The following is a 15872-nucleotide window of genomic DNA, read 5'->3' as shown; positions in this document are numbered from 1 at the left end:
GTTGGACAAGTCTTTCATATTTATTTCTCTCACCCTTTTAAAAAAAAAATACCTTCATTTTCCGTTATTTTACTTTTATTCGTTACTAAAGTGATGCTCCGAAATTCGGGATTTTACATTCAACCTCTGAAGAAGAGCGTGCAACCGTAGTTCTTAGACTTCCAAGAGACAAGTGAATGGCCAATGAAGAAATATAAATATGAGACTGAATGCTTGCCCGGACATCCTCTCCGATCAGCATCACTAAAGCCTTTTATTTGAATAATGGTAGCTTTGTAATGTGCAAGAGTGGAAGCACTCATGTGTTGACTTAATTGGCCAGTGGTAAAGGCAATGTCAGAATTGTGTAGTAAGTAGTTGTTAAATACATAAACAACCGGTAAGTTTTCTATACAGAGAAACATCATCAATAGGAGTCACTAAAGCGGAAAAAACTACGGTGGACCACTTACTTGGGTAGTGTAAGTTACACTACCTTTCAAAATCAATTTCTGGCCACAATTAAATATGGAAAAAATAATTCTAAAGTCTAACTATTTTGGGTGGCTGAAAATTAACATGGTAAGTTACTATTTTATCCTGTCAAATAAATAAAGTTTTATTTATATCCCTCCTCCATAATACCATTATATCCCTACCCCATATTACCATTATATCCCCTTATGTTTAGCCTCTCTCCTAACATTACCATTATACCCCTCCTCCTTTACCCTCTCTTCCCATCTCCAGTTCGATGCCGCCTCCGTTGGATAGCCTTGCAGGTCCTTCTCCCTTTCATCTTCTTCCTCATGGAACCCTTTGCCTGAACTACTGCCCGAGTTGGAGAACAGAGTGGGTTTTCAGATTGGGTTTTCATGGCTAGATCTAAACGAGAGCGAAACCGAGCCCAGCAGATCCAAGCCACTGCCATGCCTGTGTTGTAGATCTCACTGTCAAACCACCAGGGTCATCGTTGGGGTCGTTTTCCACCACCATTGCCTCAGGCCGTTCCATCCCTCATCTGGGTTTGTTTGTGTCTCTGTCCTTTTCACTCATGGGATTGCTTCGAAGGAGAAGAATCAGATGTGGTGAGAGAAATGAAGAAATTAATCTGAGTTTTGAATGAAGTTGATTTTTGTAAAAAAAATCCTAATTTTATTGACTGAATTTGCAGCACTGTGGTTCGATGCCGCCTCCGATGAAGACTATAGTGTACTCCGATGAATTCTTCAATCTCAGGTTCTCACCATGACTCCGATGAAGAGTATGGTCGACTCCGATGAAGAGTCTCACTCTCAAGTTCTCACATGGCCTCCGAAATAAGGGTATGGTGATGCCTAGAACCCAAAACTCAGTACTATAAATGTTTGGCTGCTGCTTTTTATTTGTCAAATTTTATCCCATGCTTTCTTTCTTTTTGCGATCCTTTCTGATGGTTGCCATAAATTTATTGAATATGAAAGAAATTAATGCAATACTAGGGGAGAAGATGAGGAAGAAATTAATCCATTTCTTCTCCAAACTACCGTCGAACTCACCACTCCTCTCCTCTGTTCAAAATCGCGGGCTTCCCTTTCCATCATCTCCATTCCTTGACACCTCTTGTTTCCTAGCCTGACACCGTTCATCATCTCCATCCTATCGTCCATCTCCAACTCCATAACTACTTTACCTTCCTCAACCAATTCCAGAATGGGACGTGTAACACCTCGATTTCGGTGGCGTCACTTTAGTAACCAACAATAAACTTAATGCGGAAAAACGTGTATATTTTTTTTCGATAATAATAACTAAGACAAGACTGAATTAAATAAAACCCAAATGCGAAAAGCAATAGAACTAATATACAATATATAAACAGCCCCCGCTGCAAATAACAACCTCGTCACGAGTAAACCTCCAGTGACGGTAATAGAAGAGTAGCGCCCGTAGGCAATATGTACAAACCGAATATAAAGGTAAGTGTCCGCAACACTATCCCTCAAAACTGAGAATAAGCTGACCCAATGGCCTGAAAATAAGACCTCCTAAGTCCAACCAACTCTCTGTGATTCCCATAAGGAAACCACACAAAAAGCTATAGGCGGAACTACCCTGTCCCCTAAAGAAGCAAATGAAGCAAGACTGTCAGAGCTAAACTCTACTCCTACACTAATCCTAACTCGAGGAGCTCATACCAACACTCAAAACTATGTGCTAGCATGATCGTCGTCTGAATCTGAATCCAGAACAACTAAGTCTACCAACCCTATCCGTCCTCCCCTCGCAACCGCAGTGCGCTCCGATGCTGGACTCACGGGCTTAGGGCCCGAACCCTGATCATCAATGACCGCTACGCTGGGTGCACTAGACCCTGCCGAAGGCACTCCCACTGGCTCCTCCTCTGAGGGATCCTCCTCGTCTGAAGACAACGGTGGTGGTGGTGGTCCTCCAAGTCCTGGTCCACAGTGAACGCCCGGTGGCAAGTTGAAGCTGACAGAGCATCTCCTCAACACTCCTGACCTCAGGAGTCCTCCACTATCTACGTGGTCCTCCATGATACGCCCCGAATACGTCGCTCGATGGCTCGCGGGGTCAACCACCCACGACCCGGGGTCGTCCTGATCGATCATCTCGTACCTAATCCCCCCCGAAGGGTGGACCATTGTGAACCAATCCGCAATGGACATCTGACAAAGGCGTTGTCCGCCAAAACACACACAGAAGACGCGAGGGTCAACTCTAAAGAACTATATAGATAATAAACCCAATAGGTACAAGTAATAGATAGCCACTTAGGCTTATAACTAGAGATAGCATCCTAGGGTTTCATGTTCCATAATGAACGTAAATGACAACAATAACAAATAGCATGTTCCAAATAGGAGTAACAAATAACAATCACACTCGACAACTAAATTAGTATGCATGTTGCATGATATGCAATGCAGGTTAACCCAGTCAACCAATATGCATTCCGGAACGGATGGACATCATCGGATCAGTCCTAGCACCAGCCACGGTGGGACCATTTCGGCCCGTGTGCCTCTTACTCCAACAACAACATGTAGTCAGATCAGCATAAAACCCGAAGGCCTGCCATTTCGGTCTGCTACTAAGAGTCACCTAGCAGCGCTCTTACGCGGAAATCCTGGTCTTATAACCAATTTTGGAATCCGCCGTGGTCCGGTATCTCGCCGTGTTTAAACCACTTAATGAGTGCATGCAATGCAGTGATTAGCCAAACAACGTCTCCGACCTCACTCGACACGTCGCCACGTGTTCTAGCTAAATTAATGTCTCTAAAAGCTTACCCTAAGGTAAAGTCGATTCTGCGACAAAAGACACTTATTCCCAACACACGTAATCCACGATGATCTCCAAATCATCCGACTCATCTCAATCCGATGGTCACCACTGCTCAACGAGCACAGAGTATCACACTCTCGGAAACTAACGGTTTCCCGGACTTATCCCCGGGATAGCCCAACAACATCGCTGCTCCAACAGCACAACCACAACACATACTCAACGCCTCTCAATTTTCTCAACACTCGGATCCGACGACACTTCTCGTTTTCCAAAACTATGATTTGCATCTGAAGCTTCCTTTCGAGTTTGTTATCATTACTTAAAGATTTAGAGGTTGTTTAATGTCTTATGAGTTTTCTTTTCAAAATAATATCCTATTGTCTTATCGCAAATCCTATCAGTTCTCGGGATCTCCTAATCCCCAAATGACTCCAGAGAATGTCTCGATCCATAAACATCCTAACAAGGCCCGAATCTCATTCGTCCTATCAAGCTTTCTCAAAACTCTCAAAATAAAATCGGCATGACCTGCCCGCTATTCTCACCGTTCAGAAACTCAGATTTCATTGCATAAGTATAAATAACTCAGCACAACCAATCAACATGTCATATATCAATATATTAAGCAATAACCACATAGCACTTAGCATATAAGGCATGCACCACACATCCTAAATTACCCAATTAGCGCTTAGCATGAAGATTCAATCTCAAAAGCATTCAGTAGATTCATCATCTACATTGTCAGCCGAAGCCTCAGAAAACATTTTCCAATCACACACAATCCAGTGTATAAACAGTAAACAATGTCGAAAACATCGACCCTAAGCATTAACTAGAGATTCAGTGAGAAGCCCTCACCTGCAGATTCTCCAGGATGAACTTCCAACTCTTCCTCACAATCAAAGTGTTGTTCCTCAGGAAATTCCTCAAGAGTTCCTTTAAAACAAAATCACAGAAATACTATCAGAATCTATCGAAAACTAAGCTATCGATACTTACTAAGGTTACTCGAAGTAATCTATACTCTAAGGTACGATAATCTAGCGCGAAAGACAAGTTTTCGGAAAAGGAAATTTTTCCTCCTCCCCCTTAATAGGTTCGGCCACTTTTCACAATTAGGAGACTCGATTTTTCTTCGATCAAACTTGGTTCCTATGCTATCATTAGCCGTAACTAAGGTTATTCTGAACTCGGAAAAATTATCGGATCAAAAACTGTCGCAGGGGTATTTTGGTCATGATTTTTAACTTAGGATTTTCAAAACTGAAATCCCAAAAATCAAATTTGACAGGGACGTCACCAACGACGTTTATGACAACTAATCCTACTAGCACTAAGCTAAGGCGATAGTTTTCAGCCTAAAGGTTGAAGCTTTTCTTCAAAAACTCCAAAAATGGGTATTTTAGGCTAAAATTGATTCCGGCGGAATTCCGGCGACATAACGGAAAATCTAACCCGGCAGAAGTGATCTTGGGCACATAAGGAAGAGGTTTAGAATCAGAAATGAAAGATTCGGGATAGTTTTGCAAAAACCCATAAACTATCAGCTCAGAAAAGTCTACAGAAAAGCTATGGAAAAAGCGATCGGAGGTAAGGATTAGCGACTATACCTCGAAGCCTTGAAGCAGCAACTGATTGATCGACGATCAAGCAAGCGATGAAGAAAATCTTCTCCTCCTCCTTCTTCTTTGTGGCCGCGGGTTTGGGTGGGGAAATGGGTAGTTTTTTTGATTTTTTCTTCCTTTCTTGGCTATATATAGAGGTTGGCAAAACGCGGGAAAATGAAAGTTTCGCGAATCTGATTTTTCCGGCGTCATTCTCCGTGAATTCTAAGATATGTTTTGGCGAAAGAATTCCAAAACTAAAAAGATGTCTCCTTGTATTTTTGGCAACTAATGCATAGTCGGTATAAAACTATTTTACCCGATAAGTTGCTTTTTGCTTCGGATGTCGGAATAGAAAACTTCCTTCTGAAGAAAGATTGAAATCATCAAGAGAAATGGGTGTACGCGTGTAGAATATTCATTTGAAGCTCTGAATAGATAAAGTCTTCATTGTCGAGAAATTCTAGGGTTTTGAAATACCAGGGTTTCGGTTTCGGCAAACTTCCGATGATTGGAATCGGACGTTCGTAGATCCTAGAGTTTCGCCTCGAAACGATTGTGATATATGGAAGAAGAGAAGTTCTAACATTTCTCTGAAGATTTTTGGAATTAACTCCCATCGTGCCTAAAAGTGAAAATTAGCTATATACTAGGGTTTCTGACCTAGGTTAAGCGTATAACGATCGTGCTATAACTTTTATCGATCATAATGCAATCCTTGAACTTTTCCTGAACTTTCTCCTTCATAAATATATTTCATTTGGTAAACTCTAGTTCAGGTTTCCCTTCACGATACATCAACCCTAATCGTGAATAGGATTTTATTTACTTGACACAAGCTTAAAACTTGGGTCTTACAGGACGCCTTTGATGCATACAGTCTTCACCTCTGGAAAATTGGAAAAAGGCCTTGTGCTGTTGAAGTGCCATTCTTCTGAACCCAGATCCTCTCCTTTCTCATATATTCGGTGCTCTCTTTTCTTTCCTCATGGGTTCCATTAACTTATTTTGCTTCATTTCATTTTGTGATTACATTGGTTTCTAGATTTGTTTGTTTGCATTTTTTATGTTTGCGGTTCATGTACCTTTTCTGATTTGTTAACATGTGCTGTCATATTCTCATTAGTCCATTGATATTTGTTTAATTACTAGTCTAAGGTTATGTAGAGGAAAATTGAGAACTTTTGCTATTATTCCCTTGATGGAAAAATAAATGGATGCTTCTGTCATGTTAAGGTCTGTTGCTTTGGGAGAAGGTTCTTTTTTTGTTTTGATATGAATGAAATGTTACTTTCCTTCCACTCTAAACTTGCATTCTGGTTGTTTCTTCTTATGAATGAGCTTTTTTTTATGCTGAAAAGTGATAATAAGTTGGATGGTTGGTTGTGGATAATAAGTTATATCCTGGACACTTGGCAGTTCAAACTGAATTCAGTTCTTTTTCAGCTCTGAATTTGTACTATCTGGTTAAAATATATCAAACTACATTTCTGAGTATTTTTCTGCTAATCAGGCCGCAGAAGAGGTTGCTCTACAAAGGCCAAGTATCATGACACTGAAGGAGCTGAAATGAAACCAAGAAGAAGGAGAATTGATGTTGCACAATCCGGAAGGGTTGAGATTGAGAACCTTGGTCATATTGAGATTCTTATTTGTGCTCAAATTTGTTATATACTACTTGTTACAATTCTTTTCTCCTTGATGAATTGGAAAACCCCCTTTTAGTTAACATGGTTATTTTACTAATTTGATTGGTTAGTCCTTCTTTTCCCCTTCCTGTTTTCTGTTTTCATTTTTTCTTTCTCTTATGGGTCAACCAGTTACAAAAGGACCCTCTGTTAGTCATTATACCAAGCTGTTATTTTCCTTATAGGTTTATTGGCTTATAGTGCTATAGCGTGGCAAATGCATAGTTGGTGCTAACTTCTGTTTTAATATTTTTTGCCGTCACTCCAATCTCATTTCTGTCGATGAATCTATTATAATGTCAAATTGGTCGTGTTTTATACTTAACAGCTTTTCTGATATTTCAGTTGATATATGCTCATTTCAAATGCATCATCTTTGTACAGCTAGTTTAGATCTGGTTCACTTGCCAATATACTTCTGATTCTAATGAGGTGGTCATCATGGCAGGTTTCTTGTATCTTTCTCTGGGAAGTATCTGAAGTATGATTACTGTGTTCCTTCTCCACATAACTGGTCTGAAGATAATATTTTGTGTGTTTATGACCTCAAACAGAAGAATGTCTCTTTGGGCCTGCATTTATTGAGGTAGTCATTGACCTCTTGCTCTGTTTCCTTAACTGCTCCTTGACATGGATGCTTTATTTGCTAATTCTATGTTTCTTAACTTGTACATTAGGAACACTTTATGTTGGCCATAGCCCATAACTACTGTTGGGCCTGTTGAATGTGTATGTTTGCTTTTAGATTTGTTAACTTCTGAGACACTTATCACAATTGAATTTTGCCTGCATGGAGTGAGATTCTAGAATATCGTCTAAACAAATTAGGAAACATAAGAAACTTTAATCTTCACAGTTCAGTACTTTGAGCATAAGCCCTTTGTATAATTTGGGTGCCATTTTTGGTCGGTAATTCCTTTTTGTATTTTTTACTGGTATAATTTTCTTATAAATGAGTTTTAGGCATCATAAGATCACCATAGTGAAGCTTGCCACACTGTAGCAATAGCATATCCATAGAAAGTCACTTCCCTTTATTGAATTCTGCACTTTATCTTTTTTCTTTATACTTAACTGCTTCTAATATGAAGTACATGTAATTTAAGTTAGGATGCTCTCTGCCTAACAGTTGCTGAATTTATAGTTTTGTAACATTTATTATTAATGTATTGCTGAATTTATATATCCTAGTCTCCAACCAAACATATTTTATCTCTGGACAGTGACATTTTATGTAAATTTGGTGGATGTTTTAGCTGTGATCCTTCAATTTACATGGGTTGCAGCTTATTGGTTTAGCACTTCCCCTGGCTGTTAAAACTCCAAGTATATTTTGATGAGGTTTTTAAAAGAGAATGAATATGACCTAACAATAGCACTTCCGATGAGGCCACCCTAGTGGAAGGTGTATCCTTTTGGTCTTTTCAATTTCATGTCAATCTTGATATCCATTTTTTCTCCTTCATTGTTCAATAAATTCAGGCTCCATTTCGATTTGATCAGTGGAATATTATTTACTTCTACAGGATTGATTTTATGATGTGTGTGAGAGTAATGGCGGGTGATTATATCCTTTCTTAACTTGGCCTCGCCGCGATGGTCCGTGATCGCGATTTGATAACACTGGTGATTATATCCTTTCTTAACTTGGCTTTGAAAGGGGATATTGCCCTGTTTAACCTACACTTCCATTAATGCCTAGAAAGTTCTACTAGAAAGTCAATCTTATTGATTTCATATATGTTAAATATAGGGAGTTTGTTCTTGGGTTAATACTTATATCTCCTTTATGCAAATCTCATTCATGGAGTGAATGTTTTTTCAACAAGGTATGCTTTTGTAGGTGTATTTCTAGATTAGGATGGTTTTGGGGAGAAACAAAGGGACAAAAACCCATTATGCAGAGAGAAGGAGTTTGATGAATAAAGAGTATTTTTATAGCAAGTAGCAATAGCATGATGTGTGTTATATATAATAAGGTGCATTGCATTCCTCAAGCATTATTCAAGTTGTCATGACAGTGATTTGATTTGTGTTTATTGTCACTGTTTTTTGCTAATCCTTGATGATCGGAAAAATATTTCAGGCTACTGCTATAAGTGGATACACTAGCAACTCTGCTTCTGCCAAGAAGTGCAGAAAGAAGAAGGTAAAGTTATTCATTTCATCTTATAGTCAAGCCTGTGATTTTAATATTTGTAGTGAGTTTTATTTCAAAACAACCATGGACATATTAGGATAGAAAGAACTTTTCACTACACTTCAGACGTTCATTGCTGCTGCTATATTGTCTTGCTATAATAACTAGGTAGTATTAAAAGATGAATTAATTTATCAGCAAAAAGAATTTATGGAGTAAAGGAGATTTTATTACATTTTCATTGCTGTGGTTATTCCGGAATAGATTAAGTTTAGTTGGAAAAGGGGTCCATCAACTCTGCTACTATGTCCAAGTTTAGTTTTATAATCTGCACAGAGATAAGACTTGCAGCTTATAGTCTGAATTGATTTTAGAACATTTCATCATAAAACCAAACACATATATATGTTTATTTCATTTGGTCAATGGATGAGGGGTGTAAGACCTGGATTTTCAGAACAAGCTAATTTCCGACTCACGCGTAGAATCAGTGTAAGCGTGACAGGAGTTTGATATTTGAGAAAGATTAATGAAGAAGAAAGTTCAGGAATTGCTTGAGGAATGTTGCGTAGTCATTTTAGGAATTAGAGCGAGTCGTCTGCACACCCGCCTTATGGCAAGCGTGTCCAGAATAGGCTAATTTCGCTTTAGAGCAACGTTTTAAGTGAGATTTCGAATCCTTGGAAAATTTAAAGATTTTCTTTATTTTTCCTTCGACCAGCGTTTCATTTCGGAACTCTAGACTGTACGCACGATAGCATTCACTTTTCGGAAGTCCGACGACGCTAATTTCCTTGCTTCGAAACCCTAGATTCGAGCGATGGATGAAGACTTTTTCTATTCGGGACTTCTAATGAAGTTTCCGTCCGCGTTGCCAGATTTGTTTCGACATTTCCAATCTTTCTTCAGAAGGAAGTTTTGTCGTCTGAGCATCACAGCAAAAAGTAGTTTAACGGGACAGATTAACTTACACCGCCTTTGGGATTTTAGATATCGTTTTTCCCAAATCATAGATAATTGTTTTGAGTTCTGGAATTCTGACGCCAGAATCTCTCTTAGAATTCCTCGGTGGACGTGCTGCAAAAATCGGAATCGCGAAATTTTCATTTTCCCGCGATTTCACCTGCCTATAAATAGCTCGAAAAAGCAAAATCTCTTCATTCTCACCCATTCAAGGCCGCGAGCAAGGAGAGAGGAGGAGAGGAGAAATTTTCGCGAAAACTTGACCAATCTTCGTGCAGTTCGTCCCTACTTCTAGGTATTGAGGTAACTAGCATGAATCCTACCTCTGTTTACTGTTTCTGTTGCGTTTCTGAAGTCGTTTCTGTGCTCACAGTTTTGAGCTTTTTCTAAAATTGTCCGATTTCCTTGATTTCTTGGTTGGGTTATGTTCCTTATGTTCCCATGAGTCTAAAACCTCTGTCAGTAATCGCCGATTGCGATTCAGTTGTCCAAGATCTGAAAAATTGATTCAAAACCCCTTTAGTCGCACATTTCGAAACTTTATTGTCGAAAAGCTGTAATCTGACTTCGTGCCTTTAGGATTTGTTGTCACGGATGTCATGAGGATCAATGCTGTCAAATTTGTTTTCCGAACTGATAACTTTGAAGTTTTGAGCCTTTATTTTTGACCAAAATGCCCCTGGATAGTCGTATTTCGACCCGATTGTCCGAAAATTGTTCCGACAATTTCTTTGCCTTAGTTTTACCCTAAAACTACCTTGTGAATTGATTTAGATCGAAGAAAAAGTTTGAAAACCCTATTTTCCATAGTGGCCGAAACCTAATTGCTTGGGTACCGTGTCCAAAAATAATTTTTGGGTCTCTATGACCTGAGCCATTGCGTAGCTCTTTCAATTGTCGAAATTCTGGCGCCGGTTTCGTGTCATTCTGAGTTCTGTAGCTCGAGTTATGCTCGTTTTAGCGAACGAAGTCTCCGTTGTCAATTTGTGCCTAAATAGGAACTCTGAAGCTTTAGAGGCTTTCTTTACGATTTCGATTAGTATTAGTAGATCGTGTTGCTCCTAGTGAAGCTTGTGTTGATGATTGTGTTTTCTTTGTTCTAGGTTCGCAATTTCCATGCCCAACTTCTACTCACGAAGGTAAGGGTAACTCGGTTTTAGAGCGTCTTTGAGTCTTGCATGTTTTTATCGCACTGCCTGTGTTTGAGATGAAGATGTTTATATTGATTGGCAGATGATTATGATTACTATGCTGAATTTGGAAAATGTTTTCTGAGAGGCTTCGGCCGTTTACTGGTTTCTGTCGTTACTGCTTCCTAGTGGATGGAACATGTGGTTACTTTGGATTGGTCCTTGGGTGGGCTTTGTTATTGTCTGACTTGGCATATAGGGCTTGAGTCAAGTGGCGATGAGGAGGTGTGTCCTATCATTGTCCCATCTTGCGAGATGCTAAGTGGCGATCAGGAGGTGTGTCCTATGATTGTCCCGTCTTGTGTGACGTTAAGTGGCGATTAGGAGGTGTGTCCTATGATTGTCCCGTCATGTATGACGTTATAAGTGGCGATGAGGAGGTGTGTCCTATCATTGTCCCGTCTTGAGAGACGATATTGATCGATCCATTTTGTTAGCAGCATATAGTTGCATTATAGGGAACTAACACCTGACCCTATGTTGTTGGATTTTCGTATTGGTTTATTGATATCTGATTTGATGTTACATTGTTGAGGTTATTATTATCTGAGTCCGATTTATGTTTAAGTTGTTGATATATGAGTTGAGTTATGTTGCTAGTTATTTACCATGCCAGGTAATTAAATTCGAACAGCATGATTTTTCTCTTTTATACATGGTAATTGCATGGAGTTAACCCTTTCTATTTGCTACTTGTTGTTTGGGCGCTTAACGCTATTAGGCGATGGAGATCCTTCCGCCGAGGCATAGCTACTCGAGTTGGAGATCGAGTTGTAAGCGGTGGAGTAGAGGTATGAGAAGCAGCTTTGCTTCTCTTCTTGTGGATTATGTTGGAGTCTCTTTTACTTTATGAGAACTATGTTATTAAAGTCTTGCTTCCGCCACTGTTAAAGTGCGCATGTTTATTCTGAACCTTACTTATGGTGTTGTAAACTATTATACTATATATCGGGAAACAGGTTATTGAAATAAAGTTATGGTATGTTTCCAACCTTTTAGCCGAAGTGTTTAGTTGTTTTTCAAAAAAAAATTCCCTTGGTTTTTAGGGATTGCAGATTGGTCCTTAGACTTTGTTAGGTTACTAATGTGACTCCTCAGTTGAGAAACCGGGGTGTTACAAGGGGGAAAGCTTTTTCATGAGTAGCTTCCATATTGTCTATGAGAAAAGAGAAATTTATTGAAACATGTTAGAAATCACTCATCCGTAATGGAAAACTAAGACAAGAGGAAAAAAGTCAATGCTTACTTAGTCTTTTTATTTTATTTTAATGAATCTAACTGAAAGCTCCACGCTACTACTTAGAGAATGTTTTAACTTGACTCTTCTCATTTTCTTAGTGAGCTTGTACACATCCCTTGTCCTTTTTAATCACATCTTATCCATTTTTATGTTTAAACTAGCTGATTTTGAATCTGATTGTGTTAGCTTCTCTTACTTCCTATTTTCTTTATAGTGTCATGCAATATTGATGTTTTATTATATGTTTTTTTTAGTTAACAAATGGATCTTAGAGTAGTTGACACTTCAGTTCTTTTACGAAAACGTAAAAGAAATGAAGAAGAGGCAAAATTGCAGGAGCAAATAACATTCATTGTTGCTAGTGTCATTGCTATGCTTTTAGGTGTAGTAGCTTGGTATCATGAGATGCATTTTGTTAAGGAACCGTCCCGAAATTGGGAATTGGAAAGAAGCAATTTCCTTAATCAGACGTATAGAGGAACCGAAAATGGTTGCATTGAACAGTTAAGAGTTAGTAAAAGGGAATTTTTTAAGCTTTGTGGAATTTTACAAGATAAAGGACAGTTGGTAAGGACAAGAAATGTCCCAACGATTGAAGCAGTGGCAATGTTTTTGCACATCCTTGCTCACAACCTAAAGTACAGAGTAGTGCACTTTACCTATTATAGATCCAAAGAAACAATAAGTAGGCAATTCAACAATGTCCTACGAGCTGTAATGAAAGTGAGTGGGTCATTTTCTTATTGATTTTAGTCCACTGGTTGCTTATTTTGTCTTACTACCTTCGGTCCATAATTTTAGTTGTTTAAGGTTATGCATGTAGTTTAAGAAGTCTTTAGTTGATATCCTAATTTACAACAAAACTCTTTACATTTATTCTTCCTCAACTTCCCACCACCAATACTAACCCACAATAAATGAAAGAAATGAAAACAACAAAAATAGAATGGAGGAAGTACTAGTAGTTATCTTGGGCTATAGACCACCATTACAATCATGGATAATATAAAAAGGATTTTTATGACTTCTGCCCAGTTGTATTGCTTGTGATGAGTGAATGTTGTATATGACAAAATGTTTAAATAGTTTTCTTTGGAAGTTCAAAGCTCTGTCAACCTTGTAGAATATAGAATATTTGTAGTGAAAACTTTTCCACACCCCTCCTGAATGCTGCCCTGTCATAATTCACAAATAAGTGATTACTTAGTGTAATAAAAGTCACGTCATGACAGAAAATAATAAGTTTTAAAATTTATATTTTAGTGATTAATAAGAAGAGAGCAGCACAGCCCTCTAAATTTGAGAGCGGGCATTAAAGAGCTACCCTATTTGTAGTTAGTTGTATTCATCATGAATTAAGATGTTACTTGTCTTTTTCATGAATGCATGAGTGCCATTTCTTGTTTACTAATCCAAAATTCTTGAACTAATCTTATGTGTGATTTTTATTTTTCATTTTCACATGCAGTGCAACTATGTTTGGAGTTTCAACAGAATCAATGCAGTTATCATATGACACAAGAGGGAACAGTGTGCCGACAATTTTGTTACAAATGCAAAGGCACTTGTATGCCTGGAGGGTTGCAGGTTGATCACCTAGATCTTTCTCAGCTCATCTTCTTCTTGTCTCAATTTCTCATATTGTTGAATATAACAACTGAACACAATTACAAAAAAAAAAAAACAAGACAGTCCTTTATACTTCACCACTCTACAATCTGTCATTGCTTCATTTTACAAATGTCAAAATGTAATCTTGGTTAAACAATTGAATTTATGTATGTAGGCAGAGGGGATTTTCAGAATTAATACAGACAATACTCACACTGAAGCTTCCCTTCTTGACTGGGCTATTAATCTGATGGTTGATGTTGTCCAAGAGGAACATCTGAGTAAAGATGAATGCATTAAAAGAATTCATCAGAGTAAGATGAAACCAAATAATGCATTTGATTAACCAGAGTTACATATTGCATTAACTATATAAAAACAACAAAACAAATTATTTTTTTACTTAATCTTTACTAGTCAAAATTTTGATAAAAGAATTCATCTCCTTGTAATAAAGATTGTGACATTTTCTTTGCATTTTGCTTTGATTCACAATTAATCATTATATTTCTATCGTAATCACCAATTATTACATTTGATTCACCACAAGTGAATACTGCATCAACCAATTAAAAGTAGTTAAAATAAATTATTATTTTTTCCAATCTCCATCAAATGATGATTAGTATCCTATTAAAAGCATTGATAGTACAATAAACAAGACTTCTTTTACTTGCATTTAATAACTTAACTTCTGTTGTAACCAAATATTACATTTTATTAACCACAAGCGCATATTGCATTAACCCCTGAAAAACAGTTCAAATAAATATTTTTTACTTAATCTTTACTATTAAAATTTTGATAAAACAATCATCATGTTCGTAATAAAGCTTCACATTTTTCTTTGCATTTTGCTTTGATTAACAATTAATCATTTTATTTCTGTTTTGGTAACCAAATAATACACCTGCTTTACCACAATCGTGTACTCTATTAACCAATGAAAAGTAGTGAAAATAAATTGTTATATTTTTCAATCTCCACCAAGTGATGATTGATATCCTTTTAAAAGCATTGATAGTACAATAAAGAAAGACTTATAATTTCTTTTACTTGAATTTCCCTTTGATTCACAAGTGATATATTTTATTCACGACACGCACAAAAGTGATCGACGAATGAAAAACATTAAGAATAAATTAATATTATTATCATTATTTTTCTCAATCTACACCAAGATATGATTAATTCCATGTTCAAAGCAATAATAGTCCAATAAAAATAGACTTAAGATTTCTTTTCCCTCCATTTCCCTTTAACTCACAACAAATCTCTTCAATTCTGTTGCGGTAACCACATACCCTGCCCGAGTAACCGGTACCCAACAAAGGTTTCCCCAAGGCAAAAAGCAGCCATAATAGATAATTGTTTTACTGAATCTTGACTATTTAAAATTTGGATAAGATAATTCTCCATCTTTTTAATAAAGCTTGTAACCTTCTACTCCTTCGCCTTAGTTTCCTATAATTCAAAAAGAATCAGTGTACACAAGATACATATGATTCACGACAAGCGCAAAAGTGATAGACGAATGAAAAGCAGTAAGAATAAATTATTATTATTATCATTATTTTTCTCAATCGACACCAAGTTATGATTAATTCCATGTTCAAAGTAATAATAGTCCAATAAAAATAAACTTAAGATTTCTTTTCCCTCCATAATCCCTTTAATTCACAACAAATATCTTCAATTCTGTTGCGGTAACCACATACCCTGCCCCAGTAACCGGTACCCAACAAAGGTTTCCCCAAGGGAAAAAGCAGCCATAATAGATAATTGTTTTACTGAATCTAGACTATTTAAAATTTGGATAAGATAATTCCCCATCTTTTTAATAAAGCTTGTAACCTTCTACTTCTTCGCCTTAGTTTCCTTTAATTCAAAAAGAATCAGTGTACACAAGATACATATGATTCACGACAAGCGCAAAAGTGATAGACGAATGAAAAGCAGTAAGAATAAATTATTATTAAATCATTATTTTTCTCAATCTACACCAAGTTATGATTAATTCCATGTTCAAAGCAATAATAGTCCAATAAAAATAGACTTAAGATTTCTTTTCCCTCCATTCCCCTTTAACTCACAACAAATCTCTTCAATTCTGTTGCGGTAACCACATACCCTGCCCCAGTAACCGGTACCCAACAAAGGTTT

The 15872-nt window shown here is 37.4% G+C and overlaps 1 long non-coding RNA gene across 8 annotated transcripts; it reads left to right on the top strand.

Moving 5' to 3' along the window:
• The first annotated feature begins 367 nt into the window (after positions 1-367).
• On the top strand, positions 368-14050 carry LOC130726164 (uncharacterized). Of its 8 annotated transcripts, none has more exons than XR_009014732.1 (8): positions 368-1067; positions 1154-1304; positions 6391-7151; positions 7789-7970; positions 8092-8191; positions 8652-8714; positions 13567-13685; positions 13885-14050. It is a non-coding gene; the product is annotated as an uncharacterized LOC130726164 (long non-coding RNA). The 8 variants fall into 8 exon arrangements; XR_009014727.1 differs by having other exon boundaries at positions 372-1067; positions 6391-6631; positions 7014-7151; positions 7789-8191; positions 13885-14020; XR_009014729.1 differs by having other exon boundaries at positions 373-1067; positions 6391-6510; positions 7014-7151; positions 7789-8191; positions 13885-14020.
• The last annotated feature ends 1822 nt before the right edge of the window (positions 14051-15872 follow it).

Source organism: Lotus japonicus, chromosome 6, assembly GCF_012489685.1.
Source record: "Lotus japonicus ecotype B-129 chromosome 6, LjGifu_v1.2".
Taxonomy (NCBI): Eukaryota; Viridiplantae; Streptophyta; class Magnoliopsida; order Fabales; family Fabaceae; genus Lotus; species Lotus japonicus.
This window is presented reverse-complemented; position numbering and strand designations above follow the sequence as displayed.